The following is a 12782-nucleotide window of genomic DNA, read 5'->3' as shown; positions in this document are numbered from 1 at the left end:
CAATTTGGAGGCTACTCTCCCATGTCACTTAGTAGATGGCTCATTAAATGTTTATAAAATAATTAAAGAAAAAACTCTCAAAGTTAGATTTTTTTAAGTAGCATTTAGTATTTGCCAATGAAATTCAATACTATAACCTAACTGTAGCTTAAATATTCACAAATTTAAAAAGGAAACAGGAGGCTGGGCACGGTGGCTCACGCCTGTAATCCTGGCACTCTGGGAGGCCGAGGCGGGTGGATTGCTCGAAGTCAGGAGTTCGAAACCAGCCTGAGCAAGAGCGAGACCCCGTCTCTACTATAAATAGAAAGAAATTAATTGGCCAACTAATATACATAGAAAAAATTAGCCGGGCATGGTGGCGCATGCCTGTAGTCCCAGCTCCTCAGGAGGCTGAGGCAGAAGGATCTCTTGAGCCCAGGAGTTTGAGGTTGCTGTAAGCTAGGCTGACGCCACGGCACTCACTGTAGCCTGGGCAACAAAGCGAGACTCTGTCTCAAAAAAAAAAGGGAAACAGGAGACACAATGAGTGGCAGCCACCACCATCAGGCCATTCAACCTAAGTGAAAGAGATTTCTAGGCCATGCAGTGAGCGGCACAAGGTGGCAGAGGGCTACCTACCAGGTGGACACAGCCAGGACATTCCACTGGCCATGGGCTGCACTGCCAGGTTCGCATGTGGACTCTGAGGAGGCATCCTCCCATTAGACTGTAGTTCCACTTGCACTGACCTTTCATGGGAGAATTTACCATGGAAAAACTGTTTACTTGGCTGGTCCTACCCAGCGATGGGCACAAATGAGCTTTGCTCCCTATCTTCTAACAGCAAGAGGAACACAAGCAAATGTGACAGTGGCCCCATTCACTCCTGAAAGGATCCAGACATGTTGGCCCACGTATAACCACGAACTTGCATGATACAGAAACCTGACACAGACAGCCAAGGCTCCTCAGTCCTGGCCTCCCAAGAACAAGCTTGCTTAGCAGATATAATTCTCCCAGCCAGCTCTATGTAACACAGTAATTTCCAAATTTGGGCAAACTTCTCACATTGCCTACCCAGGGGAATGAACCAACTCATCAAGGGAGAAAACCAGACAAGGGATACTTCTGGCGAGCCAGTTGAAGACATCACACTGGGAATAGGTGGTCATCTCTCTGACCTCCTGTGGCCTGTAGAAATGACAAACATAAAGAGAAAAACCCCAGACAGTGAAAGGAGTGAAGTGCGAGGTCAAGAGCAGATGGTATGTCAACAATCTGCTGATGACAGGGGGAGGACAGGAGTAGGGGGCAGATCCTACAGGGCAGGAGACATCTGAAAGCCATAGCTACATGGGCTCTGGCTGGAGATCGGCAGGTACAGAAGGCAGGAGTGAGGACAGTAGCACATATGGGAACAGCTGTGCCCCTGGAAGGCCCATCAAAAGGAACAGCAATCCTACTGTTTGCTACAGAGCAAGAGAGGGCCCTGCTCCAAAGACAGTGAGCAGTAGTCGGAGGAGCCACCTGGTGAGAATGCCCATGCCCCAGGTAAAGTCCTACTCACTCAAGCATTAAGACAGCCAAGGCCCCCATACCTTGTAAAACAAAGCTGACTGGTTGATCGACTCAGCTCTCACTGGTAGTGGGAGGAGCAGACCTCAGACGCACCGTGGAGAAACGCATCAATACTGTCCCTCACACAAGAGAACGAGAAAAGAGGTGTTTATTAAAAAAACAAACAAACAAACAAACAAAAAACCTACTAGGAAACTGAGGATTGCATCTTATCAGAAAAAATAGCCACATGAAAAGAAAGGTTAAAAAAAAAAAACAAAGATCACAGAGCTAATTAGGAAAAAATATTCTTCAATGCTCCTTACTTTACAAAAAAAGAAAAGAAAAAAAACAATAAAAAGAGATCTAAAGTATTTCCATTTTGTATCTTCACAGAGATCTGAGAAAATGCTGTATCTAGAACCAGAATAAAATATGAACATAGGACAATTAGACCAGAAAGAAAAAAACATAAGAATTTAAAATATAGTAGCTAAAATAAAAATTTCAATAGAAATACTGGAAGATGAAGTCAAATCAAGGTAGAGACAGGGATCAATTCAGGCAATCAAATAGGTATTCCAGAAATTAAGACATTCTGGAATTTTCTGGAGCTAAAGAACAATATGCCTTTAGATTGAAAAGACCCACTAAGAGCTGAGCAGAATGAATGAAAGATGACTTATACAAACTCATGAAATTTTGTAACACTGAGTGTTTAAAAAATAAAGGTCCTAAAAGTGGCAAAGAGGAGGAGAAAAAGTTTACTCACAAAGAACCTGAATGGAAGAGACGGCGAAAATTAATAACACTGGATGTAAGAAGAGAAGAGCCTTCAATCTTCTAAGGGGAGAATTATTTTTAAGCTAGAATTCTATACATATCCAACTGTGAAATAAGTGAAAGGCTAAAATAAATACATTTTACAACATACACTCTACATTTACCACAAATCACTCTGAGAAAAACAAAATGAGGACAAAAACTGAAAAAGAGGAATATCCAACTTGGATCCAAAAAATCAGTGCATTTAATCTAGAAGTGCAGGAAAAAAATTCCAGGATGGTAGGTACACAGAAGAACTGGAGATAACTAGTCTGGACTGAAGTTTAGGAAGAAAGCTCAAAAAAGGGATTTCTAGACAATTCATATAGTATCAATGAGAGTCTAGGTGATTCTGAGGTTATGATGAAAGTATACTATTTTTGACAAGATAAAAGGACAGCAAGAACCCTCAGAAAAACATAAACTATATAATAAATTCCTGATCCAAATTTATGTCAGTGAAAATGGTGGAGTAAAGGCCTCCAAAAGAGCTCTCCTCCATAAAAGCAACCAAAAAATTGGCAGAAATTGTGATTATCAACTTCTTACGAACTTTGGAAACTAACCAAAGGTTTGTAGAAAACCAAGGAACACTAATTCAATCAAAACGACGACCTCAGTAAGAACAGCGAGCTCTGTGACATTGTAACTTCCCCTAAATCCATCCCCACTCTCTAGGCTCTTGACAGCTCACATTCCTGGTGTAGCCTAGCAGCCATCAGGAAGTGCAAAACAGAGCCAGACCTTTTTCAAAGCTTCAGTCCCAAAGAACTGTCATTATTTGACCTGTCCAATGGTTCCCCACTTATAAGACTATATTTGACTGGACTCAGAAAAGACTTTTCCCAGGGTAGTGTTTGTTGAAAACAATTATAGGCAAGTGTTTTAACTTTGTATCTGCCTGCAGTGGTGGCTAACAACTGAGGCAAATCAAAGGAAAATGTGGGGAATAAAATGTCTGTAGGAAATTTGAAAAGCTCTGACATATTCCTGGGAATCTAGGATGTATGAATATATGGGGCTCAGTGCATGCTCAAGAAAAACCTGAGAAGGCCTTAAGCTCTCATCTTTGGCTGATCTTGACTCTACCTGAGCAGGAAGTGAAGACTAAGGCAGAGTTTTCAACTGCTAGGCTAAATGCTGAAGGTGTGCCCCAAATGTACATGGAGCCTCTTCACAAAGACTGACATACTTACTGGTACCGGGGGTTTAAGAAATTCTCCATCCAATAATTAGTTAACCACTAAGTTCACCAAGTACAGATTTCAGTATTTAAAATACTCAGTTTCCAACAAAAATATAAGACTTCCAAAGAAAAAAGAAAGCATGGCCCATACGCAGGGGAAAGAAAACAATAAAATCTGTCTTTTAGGAAGCCCACGTATGGGCTTTTAGTATAAAACAGTCTATAAAACAGCTATTAATATTTTGAGTATGTGCAAAGAACTAAAGAAAACCATGAAAAAAAAAACTAAAGGAAAGTATAAGAATGAAGTCTCACAAATCGAGAATATCAATAAACAGATGGAATAAAAAAAAAGAACCTCATACTTTCGAATTCTGGGTTCAAAAGTAATTGAAAAAAAGAAACAAAGAAAAGAAAAATTCACTACAGGGGCTCAAAAGCAGATTTCAGCATTTAGAAGAAAGAATCAGCAAACCTGAAGATAGGTCAATTGAAATTACCCAGTCTGAAGAAGAGAAAAAAAATTCTTCTTCTCTCCTATCTAACTTAAAAAACAATTGCATGAAGCACAAATAACAGCTCAAAAGAGTGGGAAACATGAGCTATACAGAAGCAATTTTTTAGGCACGATTAAAATTAAGTTGGCATTAATCTGAAGTAAACTGTTATAAAATACAATGATAATTGTAATCCCCACAGCAAACACTAAATTTAAAAAAAAGCCTCCAAAAATATAGTTTAAAAACATCAAGAGAATTAAAATATTATACTACAAAATACCTATTTAACACACAAAAAAGCAATAATGAATGAATAGCAGAACAAAAACAAGGAACAAAATTCTCAAAACTTAATACAAAGCTACAGTAGTCAAAACAGTGGCAAAAAACACATACACATGTATAGATGCATGGAACAGAATTAGAAGTCCAGTAACAAATCCATATATTTATGGTGAACTAACTTTAGACAAGAGTACCAAGACAATTCCATAAGGGGAGAATAGTCTTTACAACCAATTGTACCATGACAAAAAGAATGCAATTGGCCTACTACCTCAGAATGAAGTCGAACCACTACCACTACCTCATAATATATAATAAAATTTTCAGCTGAAAATATATCAAAGACCTAAATGTAAGAGCTAAAATTAAAACTCTGAGAAGAAAATATGAGAGTAAATCTTTGTTATCTTGGATTAGATACCACCAAAAGCACAAGCAACCAAAGGGAAAAAAAATGGACAAATTAGACTTTGTCAAATTTAAAACTTGTGCTTCAAAGGACACTATCAAGAAAGTGAAAAGACAACCCACAGGAGAAAATATCTACAAATCATGTATCTGAAAGGTGTAGCATCTAGAATGTATAAAGAACTCTTAAAACTCAACAATAAAAAGACAACCTAATTAACACATGAACAGAAGATTGAACAGGTACTTCTCCAGAGAAGATATACATGTGGACAGTAAGTACATGAAAAGATGCTCAACATTATTAGTCATGAGGGAAATGCAAATCAAAACCACAATGAAATACTACTTCATACCCAGTAGAATAACTACAATTAAAAAAACCCAAACAATAAGTGTTGGTGAGGATATGGAGAAATTTGGACCCTCGTACATTTCTAGTGGAAATGTAAAATATATATAACACGGCATAGGCACTTTGGAAAACAGTCTGGAAGTTCTTCAAAAAGTTAATTATGGAGGTACCATATGATCCAGCAAATCTACCCCTAGGTATATATACCCAAGAGAACTGAAAACATATGTCCACATATGGGTGGCAAGGGAAAGACTGGGGACAAGTGGATGCACAGTGGGGAATACAGAGACGCCTCCTTCTCTCCAGCCTCATCCTGCAGGGCAAGTCCTGAGATGCTGGTGAAGGACATGTGAGGCAGTCTGAACAGAGGTTGAGACCACCTTAGAAATGATCTCGTGGCACATTTAAGTTTGGGGAGATGCATTCACAGGCCAGAGGTTGTCGCCCTGAGGTTCTGATGAAAACCCTACCACCAAGGGCCTTCTAAGACTAGGAACGCTACCCAGCAAGCTGAGCAATGTGTCCCTTAACCAAATAGTAAAATAAGATAAAGATACACATGCAAGTATACTTTGTGTAGATACATCCAAAAAACACATCCACATTTACTAAGCAAAATTAAAGTTATATATTCAATACAAGAACTGGTTTAAAAACCCCACCAACATCCCACACCGTCCTTATCCACATACAACAATTTGGAACAGATGGTGTATACAATCTAGAACATTTCTTTATAATTTTTAAAAGCCAACACTAGGGTCCATTTGTTGCTTCAGTTATATCTAATTTTGTTCAATTTCCTGCTTCAGCCTCCTGAATAGCTGAGACTACAGGCATGTGCCACCTAACTTGGCTAATTTTTCTATTTTTTGTAGAAACTCGATATTAATCAGGCTGGTCTCCAACTCCTAGCCTCAAGTAATCCTCCCACCTTGGCTTCCCAAAGTGTTAGGATTACAGGTGTGAGCCACCACACCCCCCCAGGCTCCACTTATATTTTTTTAACAGTTGCATTTTGGAGTGCCTTTACCTAATTAAATATAATATGAAGGTCAATTCCAAGTGACAAAATTCAGTGTTAGGCTGTTGTTTTTAACAAAAGAGAGAGGCCCCAGTTGCCAAGGAGAAGGGACTTCTATGAGGAAAACAAATCATTTCGGTAACAATTAAATTGGAAACCCTTAGCAGAATTTAGACAAAACTACTCAAATAGGGCAAGAAGATCAAAGTGGATTATAAGGCAGCAAAACTTCAAATGACTGACCATCAAAGAAACTCTACTCAAAATGCAATCTATTCCTAATTCTGATTCAATTCTAGAAGCCACTAAAAAATAAAAAGGACTGATTAATTTGACTACATAAATATTAGTAGGCTCTGCATGGAAAAAACATAAACCAACTCAAAAGATTAATAACAAAATGGGACAATAGACCTACAATATGTATCACAAAAGTCTAATCTTTCTAATATATACAGAGCTCCTAAAAATCAGTAAGAAAAAGTACAACAAATTAATAGAAAATGGGCAAAAGACATAATCAGTTCAAAGGAAAGGCACATGTAGAAAGACACTCCACCTCACTCTAAGAAATACAAATTCATGGCCAGGTGCGGTGGCTCACACCTGTAATCCTAGCACCTGGCAGGCCGAGGCAGGAGGATGGCTCAAGGTCAGGAGTTCAAAACCAGCCTGAGCAAGAGTGAGACCCCATCTCTACTAAAAATAGAAAGAAAATTAACTGGCCAACTAAAATATACAGAAAAAATTAGCCAGGCATGGTGGTGTATGCCTGTAGTCCCTCAGGAGGCTGAGGCAGTAGGATTGCTTGAGCCCAGGAGTTTGAGGTTGCTGTGAGCTAGGCTGACGCCATGGCACTCTACCCCGGTCAACAAAGTGAGACTCTGTCTCAAAAAAAAAAAAAAAAGAAAAGAAAAGAAATACAAATTCATAATATACCTAGATGCTATTTTTCACCTATTCAACTTATAAAACCCAAAAGTTTGATAACATACTATTGACAGCAAATTTGTGAAAAACCAAGGACTTTCGTATATAGCTGATACACATGTAAGTTACTATAGAACCCCTATAGAAGGTAATTTGGCAATGCTTATAGAAATTAGACATGTATATATCTTTCAATCTAGCAACTACACTTCACAGAATTTATTCCATATGGAACTGTACATATGCAAATAAAGTTTACTGAAGGACATCACTGCTTTATTATTTATACATTCTTTTTTTTTTTTTTTTTTTTTTTTTTTTTTTTTTGAGACAGAGTCTCACTTTGTTGCCCAGGCTAGAGTGAGTGCCGTGGCGTCAGCCTGGCTCACAGCAACCTCAATCTCCGGGGCTCAGCGATCCTACTGCCTCAGCCTCCCGAGTAGCTGGGACTACAGGCATGCGCCACCATGCCCGGCTAATTTTTTGTATATATATTTTTAGTTGGTCAATTAATTTATTTCTATTTTTGGTAGAGACGGGGTCTCGCTCAGGCTGGTTTCGAACTCCTGACCTTGAGCAATCCGCCCGCCTCGGCCTCCCAAAGTGCTAGGATTACAGGCGTGAGCCACCGCGCCCGGCCTCTACATTCTTTTTTTTTGAGACAGAGTCTCACTCTGATGCCCAGGCTAGCATGCCGTGGCATCAGCCTAGCTCACAGCAACCTCAAACTCCTGGGCTCAAGCAATCCTTATGCCTCAGCCTCTCGAGTAGCTGGGACTATAGGCATGCGCCACCATGCCTGGCTAATTTTTTCTATATATATTTTTAGTTGTCCAGCTAATTTCTTTCTATTTTTAGTAGAGATGGGGTCTTGCTCTTGCTCAGGCTGGTCTTCAAACTCCTGAGATCAAATAATCCACCTGCCTCGGCTTCCCAGAGTGCTAGGATTACAGGCGTGAGCCACCACACCTGGCCTATTTATAAATTCTTAACAGCAAAAAATTGGAAACAAACTAGATGTCTATTAACAGGGGACTGGTTTCATAATCAGCCTGCTGCCTGAAGGGGGCAAAAGTAAAGAACAGAAGCCCCAGGAATGAGGAGTGATGGGCTTGGGGCACTTGAGCCGGAAGACCAGGGAAAGCAAGGTCTACAGAGAATTTCCTGGGTACCCCTCAGGCAGTGGGCATATGGAGGTAAACAGAAGAGACCAGAGCTGCTCTTGTAGGGCCAGGCTAACACTGGGCAGGGTCACTGAGGTCATGTCAGTGAGTGGGATGTACCATCTGTGCTAAAGGTGGGGATGAGGACATATACGTTTGTACTTGATTATATATACATAAAAATATCTGAAATATCCCCCAAACCAGTTACATGATAACTTAGGTCAGAACTGGGGGGTCAGTACAGAACAGAAGAACACACAAACTCAACAGTGATTTTTTTTCATTGTACATGTTTATGCTTTCAAACATGTAAATGTATAATGCATTTAAAAATTAGGTAAATTAAAAAATAAAGTAGATAAATGCAGCCTATTAGCCTTTTCTGTTCTGGAAGTTTCCTATAATAAAGTCTTCCTACATTTTTACAAAATGAGTTCTAACAAGGGAATGCCACCTGTTATGAAGCTTTTAGCACAAATTCCAGCACCTGCATCAAGCTCAGAGACAAAGTATCACCATAAATCTAAGCCTGGGCATCACTAAGAGCCATACGAGACACACCTAGGGACTAAGGTGCTATTCCAGAAGATTCTATTTAGAGAAGACTCTGCAGTGGGGACAGAGACTGCAGCAGCAGGGCAAGTGTGTGCACCAGCCTGCAGGACCACCCACAATTTATGAGAGGAAGGAGATTCAGGAGGAAACAGATTCCCATGTTATTCAATGACATCCAATTATGACTGCATTTGCAATAATACCACAGCATTTTCCATGCAAAAGACAGTTGATAAAACAGGGTGCAAAAGGGAAAGGCCCCTGGGTTCTGGTCTCTGCTCTGTCACCACTTTACCAGGAGAGTTTTCTCATCTGCAAAATGAGAGGTTAAACTAAAAATCTCTGGAGTTCAACTTTCAAAAACATTAAAATCCTATGAATCATTGAAATGCTAGCTAGGTTTGTAACCATCCTGGTCTGACATGAGCAATCCCATAAACATCTATGTCATGAACTCAAAAGTTCCTTGTCCCTATTCTGTGGGTACAGAGGGGGAAAAAAGTCAGCTGCTTTTCCTAAACAGAGCAGAGTTGATGGAGCAGAGACCATGGTAAAGGAAAGACCTAACCATATTTTACTAATGCATGAAACTAAAAGCTTCATTTTGAGAAGTTTTTCTTCAGATTCACCAGCAAGATGATTTTTTTAAAATGTTGCATGTAAAATGAGAACGCTTTCTATTTTTCTTCTGAATAACATAAAGCATTATGCACACACTCTCATTTGTCTCCCACCCCTCTTGAGAGGCAAGTGTAACCTATTTCTACAGAAATCTATTTCTACAGAAAAGGGATCAATGAGAGAGACCAGGAGAGGCAAAGCTCTGAGAATACCAGAATCAAGCTACAGCTGGAGAGCAGAGAACCTGATTCTCCTGCGATACTCTATCCCACAGCCCTAACACAAACACAGAGCTGCCTGCACAAAGCCCCTCAATCACAACCAGAATAAATTCTGATTTTATCTGCTGAGTTGCTGCAGCCAGGGCTACCATCATGATGATATCTGCTAGGTGTCACAGACAAAAACCAAAAATAAACACTGCTGACAGGCAGCCGTGACAGGTACACTTAGGGAACAACTAACTGGAAAGGAGCCAATCCAGAAAGTGCAACTCTCAGGAAAAACCCTTACACCAGCAAAATCCAAGAGATACAAAATAAACTTAATTCCAAAGTTTTTAAGTGAGGCATGACTAAAACTCCTAGATCACTAACAAACTAGGACCAAGAATTTTTCAACCATGCCGGAGATGAAGCACGACACTAAGGCAGGTCACCACGACGAATTAAGTCAGGGGTGTCACAAAAAACCAACACAAAATTAATCAGTGGCTGATGTGGGAAGTCCCTTCCTTCCATCTTTCTGTCCTGGTCTTACAACCAAACTTCACATTCAAGCCTTCTCTGAGGTGAGAGGAAGCACCCGCTCCAGAGCAAGCCTCGATCTTGGCCTGGCTCTTATTGGCTGGGACCCTGCACACACAGCTCTCAGCAGCCCTCAGGGCTATACAGTGCCTGCACAATGGTCAGAAGGACTGGAGGGGACAAGTCACTGCTCCAAGGAACAGAGAAAACACTGTGTAAGTGCTGGTCAAATACACAAATCACCCAGTTTCACGTTCTGCACCACACTTGCCCTTAACTAGAAATACCTTGCTTATTTATTTGTTGACTTACTGCCTGTTGCCCACTGAGATATGGCTCTGGACCAGCAATCTTGTCAGTCTTGGTGACCCCATACACCCAGCTCCTGGGACAGAGTACAGTCAATATACTCCAAAAATGTCTAGTGCAGAATGAGCCAAACCCAGGGTTATCCTTGATAAAAGGAGAGCCACCTTATCCTAAAGGTCACATCACATGACAAAGTACACGGGAAAGAGGTGTAGCTCTGAATTTGAAACAAGACATAGGGCAGGACCCTCACAACATAATGCCCACCACAGATCAGAATCATGGCATCAACCATGATTACTTGGCAAGCCCATCTGAGACACCATTTCCAGATGGGCTCAGGTAGTTGTGCAAAGTACACGGCAAAAGCTGTTAAGTAACTTAGGTCTCCTGAGTCAAAGAAAGAGACAATAAGTACTGTGTTTCCCTAAAAATAAGATGGGGTCTTATATTTATTTTTCCCCAAGAAGACACCCTAGGGCTTATTTTCAGAGGATATGTTATTTTCCCCTCAATGCCTCAGCTTGCAGCATGCACAGGATGGCCAGGACTTGACAGGGGGAGCTGACCTTGTTGGTGGGGCTGCCCGCACCTTTCCCATCACCTCTGGGATAGTAGCTGTCACAATGGGGCAGACGAGAAGGGCTGCTCATCTTCTTTACCGCTCTGTGACAAAATGCATGGGTTGTGCAGGTACACTGCATAGCCACGCCCATAACTAGGTCTTATTTTCAGGGTAGGGCTTATATTACACAAATGCTTAGAAATCCTTCTAGGGCTTATTTTATGGGTAGGTCTTATTTTGGGGGAAACATGGTAGTTTTAGGCTGAGCCTAATAAAAATCCTTTCAGGGAAATCCCCAGAGGTTCATGGAGCAGTTTAGAAGACAGATAAAGGACCAGGAAGCTGTAATTTTTTTCAGCCAAGTTAATGAAGCATGATAACACTTTTCATAATTTGTACAACTATATAACAAAAAATGAAATGGAAATCAATACTTAGCCCACCTACACCCCAAGAAGATGCTGGGTAAACTATTCGGGCAGGGCAGCTAGCACCTGCTCCTGACCTATTAAAAATAGACAAGAAGTAGGCCAGGAGTGGTGGCTCAGGCCTGTAATCCTAGCACTCTGGTAGGCCAAGGAGGGAGGAGCACTTGAGCTCAGGAGTTCGATACCAGCCTGAGCAAGAGTGAGATCCCAATTCTAATAAAAATAGAAAAACAAGCTGGGCGTGGAGGCATGTTCGTTCCTGTAGTCCCAGCTACTCAGGAGGCTGAAGCAAGAGTACTGCTTGAGCCCAGGCATTTGCAGTTACAGTGAGCTATAGTGACACCAGTGCACTCCAGCCTGGGTGATAGAGCAAGATTCTGTCTCAATAAAAGAAAAGCCAGAAGTAGACATTCAAAGCTGGAATTCTGTGTGAATAATCCCTAGTGATCTGGTCTGACTTGGATGCTAAACTTATGATTCTAGGGGTCACCAGGTGCTAGTAAGAGAACTATCGAGACGGCAGGGGGGAGGAAGGGAGAACTGAGCTGATGGTTATTTCCTGCTGAAGCCAGGCCACTTGCAACTCACTGATCCACATCCATGGTCTTTGTTCCATTAACAGCCAGTGAGTGTGTCCTGTCTTTTGTGACACAGAATGAGTTGCATTCATCTCACACCAGCCGTTTCTCCTTACTAGAAGTCACAGTCTTTTTAAGACTGCCACGGACTCCACCTACACTCCTATACAGAGGGCAGGTTTAGGGCAGGTTTAGGGCATGTCTGCCTGTTTCGAGTGGAGCTTGGAGAGCTAGTAAGAGATGGCAGAGGAAGTGGCTATAGAGTGGGGAGGCACAAGACAGAATGGCCAGAGGGACTGGGATTGAGCCTGGCGGTCTTACTGTTATCATGTGGGGTGTGCGGTGCCAGCCAGGCTGCCTGCACTGTGCACAGTGAATGGCTTCCTGAAAACACATATGCAATTCAACTTCTGTGTTACATGCTCCAGGACAGTCTCTCCTAAGCAGCCAGGAGTGTAGCCCAAAGGGAAAAGTATGAGCTTTAGAAGCAAACACATCTGAATCAAACCACAGCTTTGCCACTTCATTCAGTCATTCTTTCATTCAAAAACTTATCTATAGTGTTCACCGTTCCATGCATAATGACAAGGGAGACAACACTATGTATTTCTTGTGTTAACTTGGATAATTTAGTAACTTTTCTCAGCCTCAATCTCTCATCTATAAAACAGACATTACTTACTCTGCAGGTTGCAGGTTCTCATGAAGATTGAAATAAAAATATAACTTCTGGCATATATCAAATTTTTTTTTATATTG

General features: G+C 41.1%; 1 protein-coding gene across 1 annotated transcript in view; it reads right to left on the bottom strand.

The window, feature by feature from the left end:
• Positions 1-12782, bottom strand: part of NUDCD3 (NudC domain containing 3) — a 99790-nt gene that overhangs the window by 21569 nt on the left and 65439 nt on the right. The window lies entirely within an intron of this gene.

This window comes from Microcebus murinus, chromosome 9, assembly GCF_040939455.1.
Source record: "Microcebus murinus isolate Inina chromosome 9, M.murinus_Inina_mat1.0, whole genome shotgun sequence".
Taxonomy (NCBI): Eukaryota; Metazoa; Chordata; class Mammalia; order Primates; family Cheirogaleidae; genus Microcebus; species Microcebus murinus.
This window is presented reverse-complemented; position numbering and strand designations above follow the sequence as displayed.